Genomic DNA, 20,110 nt, shown 5'->3' with positions numbered 1-20,110 from the left:
CTGGAATCCCCCCGCCCCCAGACACTTGATAGAATGAGAATGAAAAAGGCAGATTATATCTTAGTACTATCATGGAAGTATTTTTGAACTTGAAGATTCTAAAAAGAGTTTCAGGGACCCCCAAGGGTCCCTGCATCAGATTTTATACCCCAATATAGAATAGTGCCAGGTCTAGAGTATTCTTACATTTTTCCAAACTCCCATATCACTAACGTGATAAGGTGGTCGTCTTACATCTTTCTCTTTCATATAACACCCTCCATCACTCACTGCATGTGATAAGCTCTCACAAAGTGTTCTTGATTCATTAACAGCTTACCCAGTACCCATGCCTCTTTGTTCCAAAGAGAAATCCAAATCTGTACAGGATGTGCTCTTAAAAATGCTCACCTCCTGAGACTCTTGCAGCTAGGAGTGGCCATGTGCCCCAGATTCAGTGCGATATAATTGAAATCTACAGGGAAGGGCTTCTAGGAAAGCTGTTATTTGTTTGCTATAATAGGATAGTCTCGATTGGCACATGCCCCTTCCCTTTTTCTTCCTGCTTGGAATGTCTGTAAATAGAGTATCCATCCTACAACCATCAGGACAAAAGTATGGATCCTGGAGTAAGAAACTAGAAGGACTCTGGGTCCATATTTGGGTTTGTTAGGGAAAAAGAACCCACAGGATATGTCATGTAAATACTATGAGATTTTTAAAAATAGGAATTGATTCACATGACTGTGGGGATGGGCAAGTCCAAATTCTGTAGGTCAGGTCACAAGCTGGAACTCTCAAGAAGATTATTGATGAATTCCCTAGAAGAAATGGAAAAATCTCCCTTCTGACTTCTGAAATCATCACTTCTCCTTTCCAGGCCTTCAACTGATTGGATGAGACGTCTCTCATTGCTGAAGGCAATCTCCTGAGGTGATTGTGGATATAACCAGCCATAGATGCAATCAACTTACTGATAAATAGATTTAAGTCCACGGCATGTCCTCACAGTAACAATCAGGCCAGTGCTTGCTTGACCAGACACTGGACACCATCACCTGGCCAAGGTGAAATGCAGACCTAACCACCACGGGGCCCCTCGTGACTCCCTCAAGTATCTGCCCTGGTCTGCCCACATCTGGACCTTCCATTCAGCCAGGAAAATGGAAGCTTGCATTGGTTAAACTTTCATCGTTGGCTTCTTCTTATATGTGACCAGAAGTGATCCTAACTGGTACATTATAGAAGCCATGAAAAGCCCTGACAGATGGGAATCTGGAACTAACCTAATCTAAGGAGACAGAAGGAGGCCGTGAGGAAGCAGAACTGGATGTGTCACCGAGCCAACTGCATGGTGAAACAAGTTCACAAACGAAGAGCGAAGGCCAGTCTTTCTGCCCAGTCTCATTTACTGTCTGCTTGTTGGCATGTGCCAAGCAGCCCCTGTGTCCCTCTTGGCCCCGAGAGGCATGCCCAAGCCTCTTCTCACTTTTTTATGGGTTCGGAAGGTCCTGCCTGGATAGGCCTCTGCTTTCCTTCAGGAATAGTTTAAAACATCACGGATTTGAGCACACTTGGCAAAGACACACAAGCCCTGAATCGTTAGCAAAATTGTCTGTCCATGCAGAGTGGGGCTGTCTCAGAAGTGAGGAATACCCTTGGTTGTCCTTGAAGGATAAAGATAGAAAATTGGGAATAAAATCTCCTTCGATTTTTTTTTTTTTGGTAAACAATAAAGTTCTCAAAATATCTAGCTCGTTTAAATCTCTCGATTTATTGTGCAATAAAATCGATAGGAAATAACTTTAGATAGGATTTAACTTTCGTGAAAAATCTATTCCTATAAATACTTAGACCCACACTGCAAACTCCAGTTTGCTTTTCTCATTAATCCTATGGTGTGTATGTGTGTTGCCATGTGTTTGCTTTCTTTCCAGGTCATTTAAGATTATTGATTCTCTTTTCTCTCGTGTTGAACTCAATTCTCTAAGGACTGGTTAGCAAAACATTTCTTAGCTCACACAGTGCCATTTAAATGCTTACGCTCAGCGTCTTCAGTTTAGTTTTCCCTCTTGGCTTCCATATGCTAACAGTTTGTACACCTCACTTTTTGTACTTTGTTTTCATAGGGCCGATTCCAAGATATTTGGCCCTTTCGGTAACATTTCCTCTGACTGAGTGGCAGAGACAATAGTTAAACCAGACAAGCTGCAGAGATACACTTTCTTCCACAGTCAAAAGTTTCTGTGGGGAAATAAAGTCATTGTAAGAAGTCATGTGTAGTCTTTTGGCTCAAAAGTAAAATGCTAAGTTACTCATTCGTTGTTGCATAAATTTGCATATTGATATATACAATGCCAACCATTTTAATAACATCACAGATTAGCAGAGGCGGATGGGTGCAGACACACACAGGCTGATATTCAGTCTTGCAACCTGAGACAAACTGAGCATGAGAGAGGGGTGGGGATGGTTCAGTGAGACCGAGGAAGGCTCAGTGCCGAGTGAGCTCTAGAGCATTCTAGGCAGAGCGTCTGGGAGGGCAGAGGCTACTCACTCGTCCTCATGCCATAGCCGGCTGATTGACTCAAGCACAACCCCTGCTCTCAGGCTACCTAAACTTTAGACTTGGCCCTTAGTGGGGTATGAAGGAGGCAGAAGAGATTATTTATGAAGGTTTGAAGTGAACTGGAAGATCTAGAAGAAATCTGAGGCCTAAAGGAGCATAGAGACTTATTTTAATAAAAGGAGAGGTTTTGTGGGCTCTTAAAATGTATGTGTGTGTGTGTGTTTTGGACTTCCATTCTTCCTTCTGTGGCCTTGAGTAGGGCATCCACGTACGGGACCAAGTCTTAGCTGTTTGCACAGCCAGGACTTCTTTGGGACTTCACTTAGCCACTAATGAATTGAAGGGAGATTGCACACTGGACTCATCTGCAAACTGTGGTGGTTTGAAGCTGAGTGGACCCCAGAAAAAACATGTTCTCAAATGGAATCCATCCCTGTGGGTGTGAACCCACAGTAAGTAGGACCATTGGATAAGGTTACTTCAGTTAAGGTGTGGCCCTTGTCTGCCAAGGTGAGTCTTAATCCTTTTACTGGAGTCCTTACAAGAGAATGAAATTCAGACACACAGGGAGAAAAAGCCACTGGAATAAGAAGATGAAATCAATGAAACCCAGAAGGAAGGGAGAGACCAGGAGATGCTGCTGTGCTCATTGCCAGCTGGCAGAGGAGCCAAGGATCACTGGCAGCTAGTCTTTGGGAAGAAAGCGTCGTCTTGACGATGCTTTGATTTGGACATTTTCCTGGACCCTTACTATAAGCAAATAAATTCCTATTGTTTAAGCTGAACCCTTCCATGGTATTTGCTTGGAGCGACCTGGGACACAAACACTAACCAAGGCACCAATTTATTAATTTCCCATGGAAAATACACTAGCCATGAAGACAACGGTGTTTGTCACTGAACAGTTTATTCTCTCCATGGAACCCAGGTGCCTGAGAGACCTATTAACAATTAGGACCAAGGACAAAGAATTCCTTAAGGCATATCTTCTGTGTGTTTCACAGTCTACACGGCACTACCTTCACAATAATTAAGCACGTGCCAAGTGGCCTCAGTTCAGAATGAAAATACATTCTCAAGTTCTTCGGCTTGGTCTCCCATTTCTTAGGGCTTTATTCCAAACATCGTTTGTTGTGTGTGTGTATATGTGTCTTGGTCATTGCAAAACCAACAGCTTTTCATTGCAACAAATGCCTTTTATTCAATAAACATTTATTGAGTTCCCAAGATAGGCCAGGAGCTACAATAGATGCTACAGTGTAGACAAAGATGGCTAACACAGGGGTAGGCCCTGAAAAAAGGGCACAAGGGCCAGAGGGGGATTACACAAATGCACAAGGGTGTACTATGGGGAGAAAATTACTTTAGAGAAATTCCCCAAAAGCGATATGAGGATTCAAAGGATGAGACATGAAACATGTTTGCTGAGATTGAGGGGGGGATGATTTATGGGGGGTGGGGGGCATGTAAGCCGAAACATAAAAGAATGCTTGTGATGATAACAAGCAGAAATGAGTGTTCAGGAGAGGTGGAAGGCAGAAATGGGGAGGAGGAAGGGGGCAGCAGAGAGGTAGCACATGCCAAAGACAGGAGAGAGTGAGGAGGCAAAAAAGCACCACACACCCAACTGGCTGATCAAGTAGATCGCGTACCCTACTTAGACTTGAAGTAGGGTAAAGGGAGGCAGAGCTGGGAATTCTCCTGGGGCCAAAGGGTGGAGGGCCTTAATGCTAGAAGTTCATTCTGCGGGCACGGGCGCCGCACAGGTTTTGGCAGTTTGTGGTTCAGGAAGATTAGTTTGGGTTCAGACTACAGAATGTACTGGAGAGAAAGAAAATGGAGGGAGAGAGGCCAACGTGGAGGGTGCTATAGCAGCTTGGATAGGAAAGGGTGAGGACCTCCCTGAGCTAGGGCAGCAGCAGAGGGAATAGAAAAGGCGGATGCAAGAGATAGTGAGATCATTTGAATCTGTAGGTCCTGGTCATTAGCAGAATGCAGAAGAAGAAGGATGTGAGTCATAGAGGGTAACATTCACGGGGGGCTGTGCTGAGCACTTTACACGCACGTGGTCCTCCTCATAAGTCCATGAAACGGGTATGGCTATGATTCCCATGGCATAAAAAAGCAAACTGAGGCACAGAGATTACACAAACTCTGCAGGGTTGCACAGCTGATAGGAAGAGTCAAAATTCCAACCCAGGCCTCCCCTGAGCAGGGCCTCTTAACAAGGGGTCCAGAGAACCCCAAGGGGTCTATGGAGAGATTTCAGGGGATCTGCGAGCTTGAATTGAAAAAAAACCCCAACTTCCTCTGACCTCTAACTGAAATCTAGCGTTTCCTTCACTTATGCAATAAATAAATTACAGCAGTGTTGATCTCACCTGAGTGGCAAAGGGGTCCATGGGACAAAAAAAGTTTAAGAACCCCTGCCCCGGAGCCTTCCCTCATACAGCTTCTCCACTCCTCCGCTCATGCCAACCTCCTGCCTTTTACCACACAGTCCCCCAGCTGGAATACGTTTCTCCTCTCCTCTGCCCATTTAATAAATACATTCTGATTGAATTACTCCCTTGTCCAGACTTCCAGAAGCCAACAGAAAGTAATCACAGTCCTAGAAACAAATTTATTCGTATCCGTGTGATATGGTACTTTGAAAAAAGTAGCATAAAACTCCAGCACTGTGTTTAGGCTTAAAAAGGTTTTTTCTTCTATACCAGTAGTTGGTATCATGATTACGGTGTTCACTTTATTTATTACTTTGTTATGGTAAAGCAAAACAAAAGTAACCTGCCTGAATTATCTACCGTGCGTCAGTGGAAAGGCATTTTTCATATCAGAACGCTTCCTGCTACGTGGATATTTTAATAATCAGGCCCTTCTTCATTCAGTGGCATTGGTCTCTTGGGCTTTGGGCTAAGTCCGAGATGATCTATGATGATTAGAGCTAATCTTCATTCCTCTAGCAATGGCCCCACGGACTCGCCTCAGTTCTATTGTGTTCTCAGGCTTAAAGAGTCCTGAGCTGTGCTCTTCCATTCTGTTTTCTTTTTCATCCTAACTGAAATTCCGTGATTGCAATTCAGGTACTACGAGGCTAATCATAGCATCATTTTCTTAAACACACGCCATGCCAGCAGCTTTCAGAGAAACACAATGCAGGTTTATTGTGTAATTACAGCTCCATCCTCAGCAAGTAAGGAACTAAATTTCACAGAAAAACGAAGTGCTGGCTTTTTTTTCTTTTTTCTTTTTTTCCCTAATGGGCCTTTTATGGCTTTCTGTCAATCTGTTTCATTGCCCTAATAACTGGAATTGTTACTGCAGTAACAGTCAACTGCTCCTACATATTATAAGAGCAGAATTAGCTGAAAGAAATCGTGAGCGCGAGCAAGTGCACGTCTGTGTATGCTGGTGAATATGCCTAAGAAATTATGTCTGTGCACATGTGTGTACTACATCTGTGCATACATGTGCATACAGGGGTGTATGTGTATATGTGTATGCATGCATGTTTTTACATGTTTATAAATCCAAGGCCCAAATTTTGCAGGAGTGAAGAATGTCCCTCTGCTGCAGTGTGGAGAGATGTAGGGAGGCCCTTTTTACTGCAGTAGAACAATGGCCTTCATAATTTTACACTGCTTCAATATTGAAAGGACCTCAGCTCTTTGGAAAACACTCTCCTGTTTTTCCCCTTTTGTCCCATATTGCTTTAAACCACACCTCCTGTCATTTATCACTTTGCATTCCTTTTAATAAGAAACCAATCATAAAGTACCAATTCTTTAAGCAAAACTAGGGTTGAGTTGGATGTTTTCTTTCATCCCAAACATCTTGCTTTGTGCCAACATTGGGTAGATTCTTATTACCACTTTCATTTACTTGGCATGGAAATAAAACGTTGATAAATATCTTTGAGATAGACAACAACAGGGAATTGGTTACCTAGTGCCATTTAGAAGCAGTATATACGGTGTAGTGTTTTGAATTATGTACCCCAGCAAAGACACGTTCATAATCCACATTTTCATGGGTGTGAAACCATTTGTAAAAGGACCTTTTGAAAATGCTACTTTGGTTGACAGGTGGCCACCTGGAAAGGGACTGGGCCTTAACCCACATTACTGGACGCCTTAGAGAAGAAACCGGAAGCCACAGTTAGGGACCACCAGGGGGAGGAGGGAGGAGCCAGGGGCGGGAAGTCGGAAGCCGGAAGTCAGCTAAACCGGAAGAGTCGTGGAACGGAGAGGATGTCTCCCTGGGACAGGAGGCAGAGGTACTTGCCAAGGAACCCCAGGGATTGCGGGAGGCCAGCACCAGCATGCTACCGACCGTGGGAGAAAGCGTCGTCTTGCCAGTATCTGGATTTCACACTTCTAGCCTCAAAACCGTGAGCCAGTACCTTCCTGTTAAGGCAAACCAGTTTGTAGTATTAGCGATCATAGCTCCGGCAAATGAAGACATGCGGTTTCTTAGTGAAGTCATTCCCTCCTTAGGTCCTTGTGTAATTTTCTATTAGAGCCAGTGGTTATCAAACCTCATTTTGCATCAGAATCCCCTGGAGAACTTAAACAAACCTCTAATGCCCAGGGATTCTGCTTTACTTGGTCTGCAGTGGGGGTAGGGCACTCGTACTGTTTAAAAGCTCCGCAGATGATTCTGATGAGCAGCAAGATTGAAATCCGCTGCTCCAGACCCTAGGCCATTGGTTTTAAAATCAAATTAGGTCACCTGGAGAACTTAAAAAAATATATTGATACTGAAGCCCCACTGGAGTCCAAATATATCAGAATATCTGGGATTGGAGCCAACACATTGGGTACTTATTAGAAGTTTCTTGGATGATTATTATATACAGCAGAGGTTGAAAGCCATTAGTCTAGATTTATGAGCTTATGCCAGTCTGCACAATATGGATTTTACTGAAGCACGAGTAAGAAAGTGGTTTAAAGGGCTCTAGGGCACCCCACAGAGCAAAGCTTCTTAATATCCCTTTTTAAACATCTGTGCTTCAGGTAAAGACTCATCTTTCTTCTTTCTCCCTTGGAAGCCTCATTTTCCTCCAGTACCCTCTCCAACCACACTCTTTCAGGGCCTTCTTTTCCCCATGCTGCTACTCAAATCAAACTCAGCAAAGAATCTTTTATTCTTCAAACATACCTCAGGAGCCTCAAGTTACCCTTCTGAAATTAGGGGTCATTTATTTATGGATTAGATGGAGCCCTTAGACCTAGACAGAGACAACTTGCAGGTAGAGTCTAGAGTACCCAGTGAAGGAAGGGGAGTCCCATTGACAAGAATTGGCCCAGCACAGGGACTGGGTTGGCATGTCTAAGATAAGAGATGCCTCTTGTGTTCACTGCTTTCTCTGTCTTTCCCTGGATCTGGTTCCTTGCCATGCTTCCCTGGACAATCTAACAGGTCTCTAGCAGGATTCCCATACCCATACACCTAATTTAGGCCCTATTTCTATCCTTTTTAGGCAAGTATGAATCCAGTGGGTTATCCAGGTTCAGTGAAATTATCAAAGTAGTTCTTAAATGTTTTGTGATCATGGACCCCTTAGGGGGTTCAATGAAAACCAGAAACCCTTTCTTTGAGCACAGATTCATACAATTTTGCGTAGAATTTCAGAGGCTTTGTGGACTCTCCTGTGACACATTGATGTCCCAGAGGCCCATGGGCTTCATACCAAGGACCTCTGGGGTACGGTCTGGTTGGATCAACTGGTCTGTGATGGGGTTTGACTGAGTTCAGATAATTGGATTTAAAAAAAAATTCACAGGAAAGAGTAGTTGAGGGATATCAGCATTAGTACATTGTGATTCCCTAAATATACTTTTGGCTTAAATTTGTAAATGTTTGCAAAGCTTGTGAAAGAATACAGTTGAAACAGTTGAGAGCTGAGTTCTCTACATTTGGATTGAGTCATTTTTCTGCTTCCTTCTTCTTGATGGTCATGTGAAGATGGTGAAATAAAAAGTGATATTGCATATCACTTAGTTTACAAAGCATGCAAATATGCATATTTTATTTCATTTACACTGAAACATCAACATAGTGAAATTCAATGGTTTATTCAAGGTGGCAGTGGAGAGGTGATTGAACAGGGACCAGAACCCTGGAGTTCTGGGTTCATTTTGCTTTGTATGTTCTCAGTTGATTGTGTCTCAAGTTCATTCCTTCTGATCCAGCCAGACTTTCAGCATTATAATTCAGGTATTCATTCATTCATTCATTCAAGAAACCTGTCTTGAGTGACATGTGCAGACTAGGCAGTGTGCCTCACTGCAAGGATTGATTTAAGGAACTAAATTAATAAGCAATAATAAAATGCCTTGGTCTTTAAGGCAGGCTTTATCACTTCTAGCTAGAAGGCTCAGGAAAAGCTTTATGGAGGCAGTGACATTTGATCTATGGTACAAATAATGGAAAGATGTTAACAGATAAATCTGGGAAAGGAGACAGCAGGTCTTGCAATGAGAAAAACATGGCTAAAGGAACAGAGGTGGGAGTTGCAGGCATATATCCCAAGTCAATTCTGAAAAGTGGGCAGCAGGGAGTCCCAGGCAATAGGCTGGAGGGTAGATGAGGTCTTACAGGCCATCCTGAAATATGTGCTCTAGGGGAAGCAATTGTGGCTCAATCAGTTGGACTCCCATCTACCATATGGGAGGCCCTGGGTTCTTGTCCTGGGGCCTTCTTGTGAAGGTAGGCTCACCTGCACGCTGTGGAGTGCTGCCCCACGCAAGCGCCGTGGAAAACTGACTCAGCAAGGTGACACAGCAGGAAAGGGAGACAAGCAAAAAACACAGAAGAGTACACAGTGAATGGACACAGAGAGCAGACAGCTAGCAAGCTGCAAAGGGGGAGGGGAAATAAATACGGACACAGAAGAATGCACAGTGAATGGACACAGAGAGCAGACAGCATGCAAAAAGCCACAAGATGGGGGATAAAAAAAAATGTGCTCTAGGTTAGGGGGCAAGGAGTACCACACAGGGGAGAAATAGGACCAGACTGTGCTTTAAAGGGTCTTGCTTGGCAGTGGTGTGAAATGCGGGTTAGGCCGGGAAAGATTAGTTTCTGTAGTCCTGTTTATGTTCATTCAACACCTTGCTTTTGTTTTGGTTCTTAAGGATGGAACCATAAACTTAATGTTTAGTGAAGAGTTTTTTAAAAAACTGGAGTTCATGGCCCTTTACAAAGTCCGTTTTACAGGCTTCAGGAGGTCAGTGGATCTTTTAAAATTATATGTTCTATGTTGTGTATTTAGATTTCGATTCCTCTTTTTTAGCAAACTTAGGAGAAGGTCCTTAGCTTCCATCAGCATCTCAAAAGAATTCATAATCCAAAAGAGAACCACTGCTTACGGTGTAATAGAAGTAGGAGAAAAACTTTTAATTTGTTCAATCTAAGGATGGCTGTGAAGTCTGAGGGTTTATGTGACATCCAGACTGTATTGTTAGATGTGCTCAAAAATAATTTTTTTTTGGTCAGAGGGATCATAGAATATCAGAGATGGAAAGATCTAGAAAGATTAATTCCTTCATTTAAAAGAAGTTTTAAGCAGGGAACCTGTTAGCTAGTATATTGCTCAAGATCACCCAGGTAATTCTGGAGCTGAGGAAAATCCTTACACAAATAAAATGACTGTATCTTCTCTTACATTGCCATCATCAACAAAACTAAATTTGCTGTTAGATATTATGTTAGATAACAGTAATATCTAATAGAATTACTAATATTACTATTTGATATACTGTTAGACATTTATTTTTGTTTTTGTTAGGCATTTTAAAAACATCAAGTTGTTAGTTTCTCTAAGTATCTGATTATAAAAACATATGCTCCTGAAATGTAAAAATCTCTTTAAAATGATTTCATATCAATAAAATTTTTTCTGTAATTTCATTCTTTTTTTCTTCAGGAGGTACCGGGGCTGAACCCGGGACCTCATATATGCAAAGCAGGTGCTTAACCACTGAGCTCACCTCTCATCATCTCTTTGCTTGTTGTTTTTGCTTATTGGTTTTTGCTCATTATCTGTTCACTGTCTGTTTGTGCTTTAGGAGGCACTGGGAATGGAACCTGGGACCTCTTGTGGGAGGCAAGCACTCAACTGCTTGAGCCAGATCTGCTCCCCCATTCCCTTTTTTAAAAAGATTTATTATTTATTCCCCACCCCCGACCCCTCCCCCCCACAGCTAGCTTGCTCTCTGCTCTCTGTGTCCATTCACTGTGTGTTCTTCTGTGTCTGCTTGTCTCCCTTTGTTGCATCATCTTGCTGCGCCAGTTCTCTGCAGGCATGAGCCATCAGCTCTCTGCAAGTGTGGACCGGTTTGCCTTCATAAGAAGGCCCTGGGATGTGAACTCGGGGCCTCCCATATGGTAGACAGGAGCCCAGTCGATTGAGCCATAGCCACTTCCCCCCTCATTCTCTTTTAAAATAATCATTAGCCCATTAGCCTTATCTCATCACTGGAATATTGTTGAATGGCTTTAAAAAAAAAAAAATTCTCTCTAGAAATAAACATGCCTATCTAATGTGTTTCCAGGTGAAACAAGTGCTCTGTTCTGCCATTTACCTACTTATTTATGACATGCTTAAGTTCTCATAATCTGAATTTAAAAATAAAAAAACATAATTACTTCAAAGCTACAATCAATAGAAATTGGCAAGTTCTAACCACCGACATGGGCAAGCAGAGCCTGTAGTCTAAGAAGAGTTTTCATCTGGAACCAACCTGATCTTTCCAGAGAGCCTAAGGGCACTGAATATTATCATGAAATCTACCCAGCACACTCAGGGAAGGATGTGTTCCAGTTCCAATTTCCTGGATATTGTAGGGGTAGTAAGATAAAGGTCTTTCTTCTTTCTTCTCTCCCTCCCTCCCTCTCCCCCCTTTCTCTCTCTTTCTTTCTTTTTCTCTCTTCCTCTCTCTCCCTTCCTTCCTTCTAATGAATAACATGTATTTGCAAGATAACTGGCTGGAGGAACCAGGAAAACTGTTTCCTGAGAATTTACAGTCCAAAGTTAACTAGTCCTCAGGAGGATGGGATTCAAGAGACTGGCCTCATTAGCACCTTACTGAAACTGACTTTGCTCGACCACCCTCATAACAAGGAAGGGATTAAAAAAGTGTTGTGGTCAGATGTGGCTAATACTAAAGAAATTTCAGAAGAGCCAGATAATGATATGCCATGGGGTGAAAAAGTTGTTGGTTTAAGAGCTGAAAGCAGATTTTTCTTTAGGAAGAAACTCCTCTGTTTTGTAAAGTCCTTGGAGGGTCCATTCTTGTTGGGGAGTTTGCTTTCTGGGCATGATTGGGACGGGCTTGGAGTGAGATTCAGAAATAGCAGTGCTCAAGAAGGGAACAGTCTCTGAGTGAATACAACTGAATTCAAGAGGAGCTAGAGACCCGTGGAGAGAGGCTGGGGCCTGAATCAATGAGAAAAAGGTGGGGAAGGGACTGATTTTTGAGAATGACGAGTTTTAATATTCAACTTTAAGCAATCAGTTGTAGTATAACCCTACTTACTGCTCTTACTCCTGCCCCTCAACTAGTCCTGAATCTTTAATATAATTTAACTACCAAGTATTCTTGTATGGATGAGGTTTTGAGGAAATCATATGGGCAAGAAAATGTTCATATATTTATTCCTGTATTTTTCCTTCCCTCTATTCTGAGCAGGGGGCAGCCATTCCAATTATTTGGCTCAGAGATTTGGGGAGGGCAGAGGAATATACAGTCAAAGGCTTTTCCTATCTTTGGGTGAGCTAAGCCATTAGAAGTGAGTGAGGGAGAGAACAGAATGGCGGCGCCCCATGTTGGGAGGAAGAAGTTGGGGCTCACAATTACAGAGGACCTGGGCCCAGTCTTATGGCATTGTCTCAGGGTGGCAGGACCACAATAGGCATGGAGGAAAAAACAGGGTAGATTTGCACTTGAGTGGGTAAGAGCATAATGATGTTCTGTTTTGTTTTAAGTTGTTATTGTAGTAGGACATATACAACTCAAAATTTCCCATGTCAGCCACTTTAAAGTGCAGCATTCAGTAGTATTAATTACATTCACGGTATTGTGCTACCATCACCAGTGTCCATCATCTCAAACAGAAACTCTGCACTCATTAAGTAATAACTCCCTCTTCCCCTCCCCTGGCTCCTGGTAACCTATAATCTATCTATATCTATGAAATTTGTTTCTTCTTAGTGTTTCATATAAATGAGGTCTTTTAATATCTTTCTTTTTGTGTCTGGCTTATACAACATCATATTTTTGTTTGCTAGAAGCTGCTGGGAGCAATATCCCAGAAATGTGTTTGATTTTATAAGGGGGATTTATTAGGCTAAAAGCTTATAGTTCTGAGGCCATGAAAGCATCCAAATCACAGCATCAAATGAAGCTCTCTCCCCAAAGGTCAGTTGCCTGCAATGCTGGACTCCTGCCACATGGCAAGGCGCAGTGGCTGCTCTGCCACTCTCTGCCATCTCCTGTGGGCCCACTTTCTCCTGGAGCTCAGCTGTGAGTGATAACGATGGCATCTGCACATCTCTTCCCTCTCCTCTGGGCCTCACTGCTAGTTCTGCTTCAGGCTGCTGCATTTGTGGCTTTTCTCTCTCCTGGGTTTGTTGATTTCAACTTCTGGAAGCTTCTCTCTGTCACTGTAGCTTTTTTCCCTGTGTCTGTGGCTTTTGATTCCTCGTTTTATAAAGGACTCCTGTAAGAGGATTAAGACCCACCCTGGGTCATGCCCTACTGGAGCAATCTAATCAAATAGCCCTCATCTAACCAAAGGTTCGCAATAGATTCAATTTAAGAACATTGTTTTCTGGGGACCACATGAGGCACAAACGAACACACATGATGTCTTCAAGATTTATCCATGTCATAGCATGTGTAGCAGTTTGATATAATTGATGAATTTCAAAAAGAAATATTCGATTATGCTTGTAATCTGATCTGTACCTGGGCATGAATGACATGATTTGGGTGTTGAGTCCCCACGGGTGGGGATAAAAGGCATGGCAAAGAACAGAGGTGAGGGCTTTTAATGTAGGAGTTTTTATTTTGGAGTTTGATGCTAAAGACTTAAACTGGAACCCTGGGAAGTCAGCACGTAGAAGAAAGAGAAGCCAGCCCCAGGAAGGGAGGAAACTTGAAGCCAGAGTAAAGCAAGCCCCAGGAATGTAGGAACCCAGGAAGCCTGAACCCTCGCACATGTTGGCAGCCATCTTGCTCCAAATAGACTTTGGTGAGGGAAGTAACTTATGCTTTTTGGCCTGGTATCTGTAAGGTCCTACCTCCAAAAAATACCCTTTACAAAGATCAACCAATTTCTGGTATTTTGCATCAGCACCCCTTTGGTTGACTGATAAGGCATGCATCAAAACTTCATTCCTTTTTATAGCTGAATGATATTCCATTGCATTTACACACTATTTTTTGTTTATTCATCTGCTGCTAGATACTTGGGTGGCTTCCATCATTTAGAAATTGTGAATATTGTTATTATAAACATTGTTGTTCAAATATTTGCATAAGTCCCTGCTTTCAATTCTTTTGGTCTATATACCAAGAATTGAGATTGCTGGATCATACAGTAATTCTATTTTCAAGTTTCTGAGGAACCACCAAACTGATTCCACATTAGTTGCACCATTTTACAGTATCATCAGTAATGTATAACAGTTCCTATTTCTCTGCATCCCCTCAATATTTATTTTCTGTGTGATGAATTTAAGGTAGAAGGATTGATCCAAATTTATTGGTTGAAATCTTAGGCCTTGAGCCTGGGGGTAAGATCTGCATAACCCTCCACTGTACTGGTTAAAAATAGATTCCTATGCCCCCCCTCCAGAGGTAATGAAGCAAGTCCTCTGGGAATGGGGTCCCAGAATCATTATTTTAATCCTGCTTCCCAGATGGTTCATAAGCATACTAACGTTTGACCACCACAACTGGGTGGTGTTTGATGCAATGTGAGAGGATGATAGATTTATGAGAATATGTACAGTGAGAAGATGGCTGAAGAACAGGGCAAAGGAGAAATCAAATAGAAAAATAAATGAACATGTCCATTGGATTAACAATTAGGTGGTTGGTGATCCTAGGAAATGTATGTGATTCACTTGTGGGTCTGTGTGTGCGTGTTAGGAGGCAAGGCTGTCCTGCAAGTCCTTTAGGTCTTAGAGCAGTCACTGATTGGCCAGATGACCCTCAGCAAGATGTTTAATGTCTGCCCCGAGCTAACCTCTTAAACCCACCAGATTACTTTTCAAGCCATCCCTGGAATCTAGGAGAAGAAGCCAGCCAGCACTCACATTCTGTCTCTGCCTTCTGGCCTGTCAAGGCAACAAGTAGTTTTGACCTTTGGTTTTGCCCCTGATGGCCCTTTGGGACATGTTGTCCTTCTCTACCTTTGGCTTCATGCCTGGCAGTGTTGATAAGAGGTGCCTGGGCTGGGTTTCTGGCATTGTGGGGCTCCTTTTATCTGACCCTCAGTTATGGGAATGGAAGATCAAGTCCTTCCCCTCTGGGGATCTCTTCATCTGTAAATGATAGATCAGTGCATGTAAGTGGATTTCCAGGGAGTTCAAGCTTCTACTGGAGGATCTGGTTTCAAATGAAGCAGCTTCACTTTTACTTGTTTTGGATATCAGGGGTTCATCTAGGTTTTTCATATAAAAACAGTGGGGGTTCAAATGCTAAACTCAAGTGTGAGAAGCCAGTGAACTTGGTGTCTAGAGCCTCACTTTTACTTTCGAGATTCTGAGTTGAAGGCATACTCAGGATTTTAGGAACACATCTTTTTTTCTCCTGGGTCTAGTTCTTAATGTGATTCCGTCATTACTCTATGTTGGAAACAGACTCTAGAGTTGTAGAATAATGACAATACTAGTCCCTTTAGCCTGTAACACATTCATTAGTTATTACAGTTTGATTTTGTATACTTTTTTCTTAAACTTTTAATTTTGAAATAATTTCAAAATTACAGGACAGTTGCAAAACTAATACAACCCCCATACAGGAAATTCTAATATATCCTTATCCCTGCAGATACCCAGATCCACCAATTTTTGACGTTTTGCTACATTTGCTGTTTTTCTCTCTATCAGTTTTCTAAACATTTGAGAATAGGTTGTATACACATGCTCCTGGAATACATAATACTGCCATATACATTTCCTAAGAACAAGGATGTTTACTTATGTAACCCCTTAAGTACAATTATCAAGTTCAAGAACTTTAACATTGATATAAAGCTTTCAGTCTATATTCAGTTTTTTTCATATGTCCCAGTAATATCTTTGAGTCTTTTCTCTTCCCTTGTTAGATACTTTCCAGGATCATGTATTGTATTTAACTGTCATTGTTTCTTTAATTGCTCACTCTTTTCTTTTTTAGTGTGGGAACATACATACAACACAGACTTTCCCATCTCAATTTGGTGGGATTAATCACATTCACTATGTTGATGCCCTCACCACCTTCCATTACTAAAATGTTCCCATCTCCCCCAACAGAAACCCTACACGTCAACCTGGCTATCTCTACTCTAATTTCTGTCTCTGAAATTTGGCATATTCCATGATACTTTCTTTGTAGTTACCATGGGACTTAAATTTAACATTCTAAATCTATAAGAATCTCATTTACTTTAACACCAATTTAATTTCAATAGTATACAAACTATGCCTCTATAGCTCTCCATCCCCACCTTTATGTAGTTCTTGTCACAAATTACATCTTTATATATTATAAGTCCAAAACCACTGATTTTCCATCACATTTTATGCATTTGCCTTTTAGATCTTGTAGGAAGTAAAAAAAAAAAAAAAAAGTAAATAAAAGTGGACTTATAAACCAAAATTACAGTAGTACTGGCATTTATATTTACCATGTCAGTACCCTCACTAGTGATCTTTATTTCTTCATGTGGCTTCAAATTACTATCTATTGTACTTTCCTTTCAATTGGCAGAACTCTCTTTAGCTTCTGTTCTAGGGCCGGACTAGTGGTGACAAACTCCCTCATCTTTAGTTTATCTGGGAATATCTTAATTTCTTCCTTATTTTCGAAAGCCAGTTTTGCCAGACACAGAATTCTTATTGATAGTTTTTTGCTTTCAGCATTTTAAATGTCTTCCCCCTGCCTTCTTGCCTTCATTGCTTCCATGAGAAATCAGCACTTATTCTTATTGAGGCTCCCTTGTATATGACACATTACTTCTCTCTTGTGGCTTTCAGAGTTCTCTCTATCTTTGGTGTTTGGCACCTTGATATTAACATGTCACAGGGTGGGTCTATTTGGGTTTATTCTGTTTGGAGTTTGTTGAGCATCTTGGATGTGTGTATTCATGTCATTTGTTAAATTTGGGAAGTTCTCAATCATTATTTCTTTGAATATTCTCTCTGCCCCTTCTTTTCTTCTTATAGATCTTTCACAATGTGCATTTTGGTATGCTTGTTGGTGTCCCACAGATTCTTCAGACTCTATTCAATTTTCTCCATTCTTCTTTCTGCTCATAAGACTAGATGATTTCAATTGTCTCATCATCAAGTTTACTGATTCTTTCTTCTACCAGCTCCTATCTGCTGTTGAGTCCCTCTTTGAAGATTTTAATTTCTCTTAGTGTGGTCTTCAATTCTGTTAGGTTTCTTTCCATAATTTCCATTTCTCTATTGATAATCTCTTTGTGTTCATGTATCGTTTCCCTGCTTTTTAAAAAGTTCTTTGTCCATGTTTTCCTTTAGCTCTCTGAGCATATTTAGGACCATTTTTAAAAGTCCTTCTCTGGTATGACCCAGGTCTGGTCCTCCTCATCAGTGGTTTCTAATCCTCTCCTTTGCCTGGGTTGTCACTTCCTGTTTCTTTGTATGTTTTGTAATCTTTTATTGAAACCTGGCCATTTGGATATTTTAATGTGTTGTCATTGGAATTTAGACTCTGAGGTGTCAGTTCCTTAGGCTTATATCCAGTGGTGTTATGACCGAGCTTTCCTTAACTGCCAGGAATTTAACAAAATTAAAAGCTGAAAAAAGAAAACACCTTTCCTAGTCCTTATAGATTGATCTGTGGGAGTGCTCTGCTTCAAAGTTTGTTCATACAATGAGTTTAGAGAATATCTCGAGGCCAAAGGTAGGGGCCTCCCTGATCCTTGCACATGTGTCTTGTCATGTACATGTGGCCTTAAGAATTCCCTATTTACAAGGATATGAATGTCCCTGTTTCCCTAGAAAACAGTTTCCTCATGGTCCAGGGCACTGTACCTTATGTTCTGTAGTCAGTGATTTAGTTTGCTAAATGCTGTCAAAGCAATATACCAGAAATGAGTTGACTTTTACAGTGGAATTTATTGGATTAAAAGCTTACAGTTCTGAGGTTGTGAAAGTGTCCAAATCATGGCATTATCAGATGCTTTCTCACTGGGCTGCATCTGAGGGCACGTGGCAGGGCACAGCGCCAGTCCACTCGTCTCTCCTCTGGGCCTCGTTGCCTTCAGCTTTGGGCTGCTGCATTCTGTGGCTTTTCTGTCTCCTGGGTTTAACAACTTCTGGAGGCTTCTCTCTGTCTCTGCAACTTTTTTCTGTGCCTGCAGTTTTTTATTCCTCCATTTATAAAGGACTCCAGTATAAGGATTGAGGCCCACCCTGGGTCACACAATCTAATCAAAGGCCCTTCACTAAGTAATTTAATCAGAAATTCCTATGTACATGTGCAGGAAAGGGTTAAGTCTGAGCACCTGATCTTCTGGGATCCACATAGATTCAAGCTGTCACAACCAGCAACCCCTTGCTCCAGACAGCACAATGTGATTGCTCCCCCACAGTGTTCCGTGGCAAGTTCTGGGACAGTGAGTCCCTCAGGCCACCAACAGATTGGACCTGCCATGCCTGCTCCCAGTACATGCATGAGGGTTCCTCTGCTCCTCCGGAACCAGGACCAGGGATCCATACTGGGGGGATGAGCTGGCTTGGACCCGAGCCGGTGAGGGGTAGGGAAGGTGCCAGCCAGGGCACTGCGAGATCCTACCACTTGTAAGTAGCCTTTTTCTTCACGTGGCACTCTTCCTGTTACTGCAGTCTTTTAAATGTTTTTTTTGAGCTTTGAGAAAAATTTTTCTGCCATCTTCACTGGTTGTTCAAAGCTTCTTGGGGGAGGAGGTTTGAGCTCTGAAGCATCTCACAGTACCATCCTGACCAGGGCGGGCCTGTCTATGTTTACCTTTTTGAGGAAGCACTAAACTGATTTCCACAGCAACTGCGCCCTTTTACATTCCCACCATCAGTGGGTGAGGGTTCCAATTTCTCTGCATCCTTGTCAGGTTCTTTTCCACTTTTTAAAAACTAATAGCCATTCTAGTGGGTATAAGGTGGTATCTCATTGTGGCTTTGATTTACATTTTCCTAATGGCCAAAGATATTGAGCATCTTTTCATGTGCTTATTGTCCATTTGTATATCTTCTCTGGAGAAATGACTAGTCAAGTCCTTTTCTCATTTTTTCATTGGATGGTTTTTTTGTTGTTTAGCTGCATGCGGTTCTTATATTGTGTGTGTTAACCCTTATCAGACAAGTATTTTCTCCTATTTTGTTGGTTGTCTTTCCATTTTCTTGGTAATGTCCTTAGAAGCACAATTTTTTAAAAAAACTTTTATTTTGATAAAGTCCAGTTTATCTTTTTTTCCCTTTTCTTTTGTTGCTCATGCTTTTGGTGTAAGGTCTAAGAAACCATTGCCTAACACAAAGCCCTGAAGCTGCTTTCCTATATTTTCTTCTAGGAGTTTATAATTTTGGTTCTTATATTTAGGTCTTGAATGAATTCTGAGTTAATTTTTGTATGTGGTGTGTATATTATGTGTGGTCATTCTTTCATATATGGATATCCAATTTTCCCAGCACCATTTGTTTGAGACTGTTCTTTTCCCATTTGAGTGCCTGTCAGAAATCAATTGGCCAAAGGTGTGTGGGTTTATTTTTGTGTCCTCAATTCCGTTTCATTGATCTTTGTGCCAGGACCATACTGGTTAGATTACTGTAGCTATGTAATAAGTGTGAGGTCTCCACCTTTGTCTTTTTTTTGGTTTTGTATAATATTTTTCATTAAAATAATTCTAACTTTTAAAATTATGTAATTGAAAAAATTTGAAAAAATAAGACAGAAAAACTCATTATTTGTATTCCTACCATTTTTAACATTTTGAGATACTTCCTTCTAGTATATGTGTATATACATTTATGTGTATACAGTATATATGTGTATACAAACAAAAAATTTATATATTTTTGTATCTCCCCTTATCTACAAAGTACAGTTTCGTGAGTACTTCCTCACACCATTGAATATTTTTTGCAAACATGATTTTTACTGACTAGCGTGAAGGGTTACTCTTTGATAAGTCCCTTCTTTGTGGGTCCTGGTGTATTCTTTTACTCATTTTGGGGAGATCAAAGGGTCGTTTTTACAATAGGACATTGTCCATAACCCTTCAGACTCAATAAGCTTCTTTGTACAGCCCACCCACATTCCTAATCCATTCGCCTTCCCTATTCAT

General features: G+C 41.5%; 1 long non-coding RNA gene across 2 annotated transcripts in view; it reads left to right on the top strand.

Annotated features, from left to right (window-relative positions):
• The first annotated feature begins 6,773 nt into the window (after nt 1-6,773).
• Nucleotides 6,774-20,110, top strand: part of LOC111761915 (uncharacterized) — a 37,689-nt gene continuing 24,352 nt past the window's right edge. The window contains exon 1 of one of the 2 annotated variants that reach the window (XR_002795149.3): nt 6,774-6,824. This is a non-coding gene — a long non-coding RNA (uncharacterized lncRNA). Of the gene's footprint in view, nt 6,825-6,849; nt 6,939-20,110 lie in introns of those variants that run through there. The other variant, XR_009182642.2, reaches the window with a different exon arrangement.

Source organism: Dasypus novemcinctus, chromosome 22 (genome assembly GCF_030445035.2).
Source record: "Dasypus novemcinctus isolate mDasNov1 chromosome 22, mDasNov1.1.hap2, whole genome shotgun sequence".
Taxonomy (NCBI): Eukaryota; Metazoa; Chordata; class Mammalia; order Cingulata; family Dasypodidae; genus Dasypus; species Dasypus novemcinctus.
This window is presented reverse-complemented; position numbering and strand designations above follow the sequence as displayed.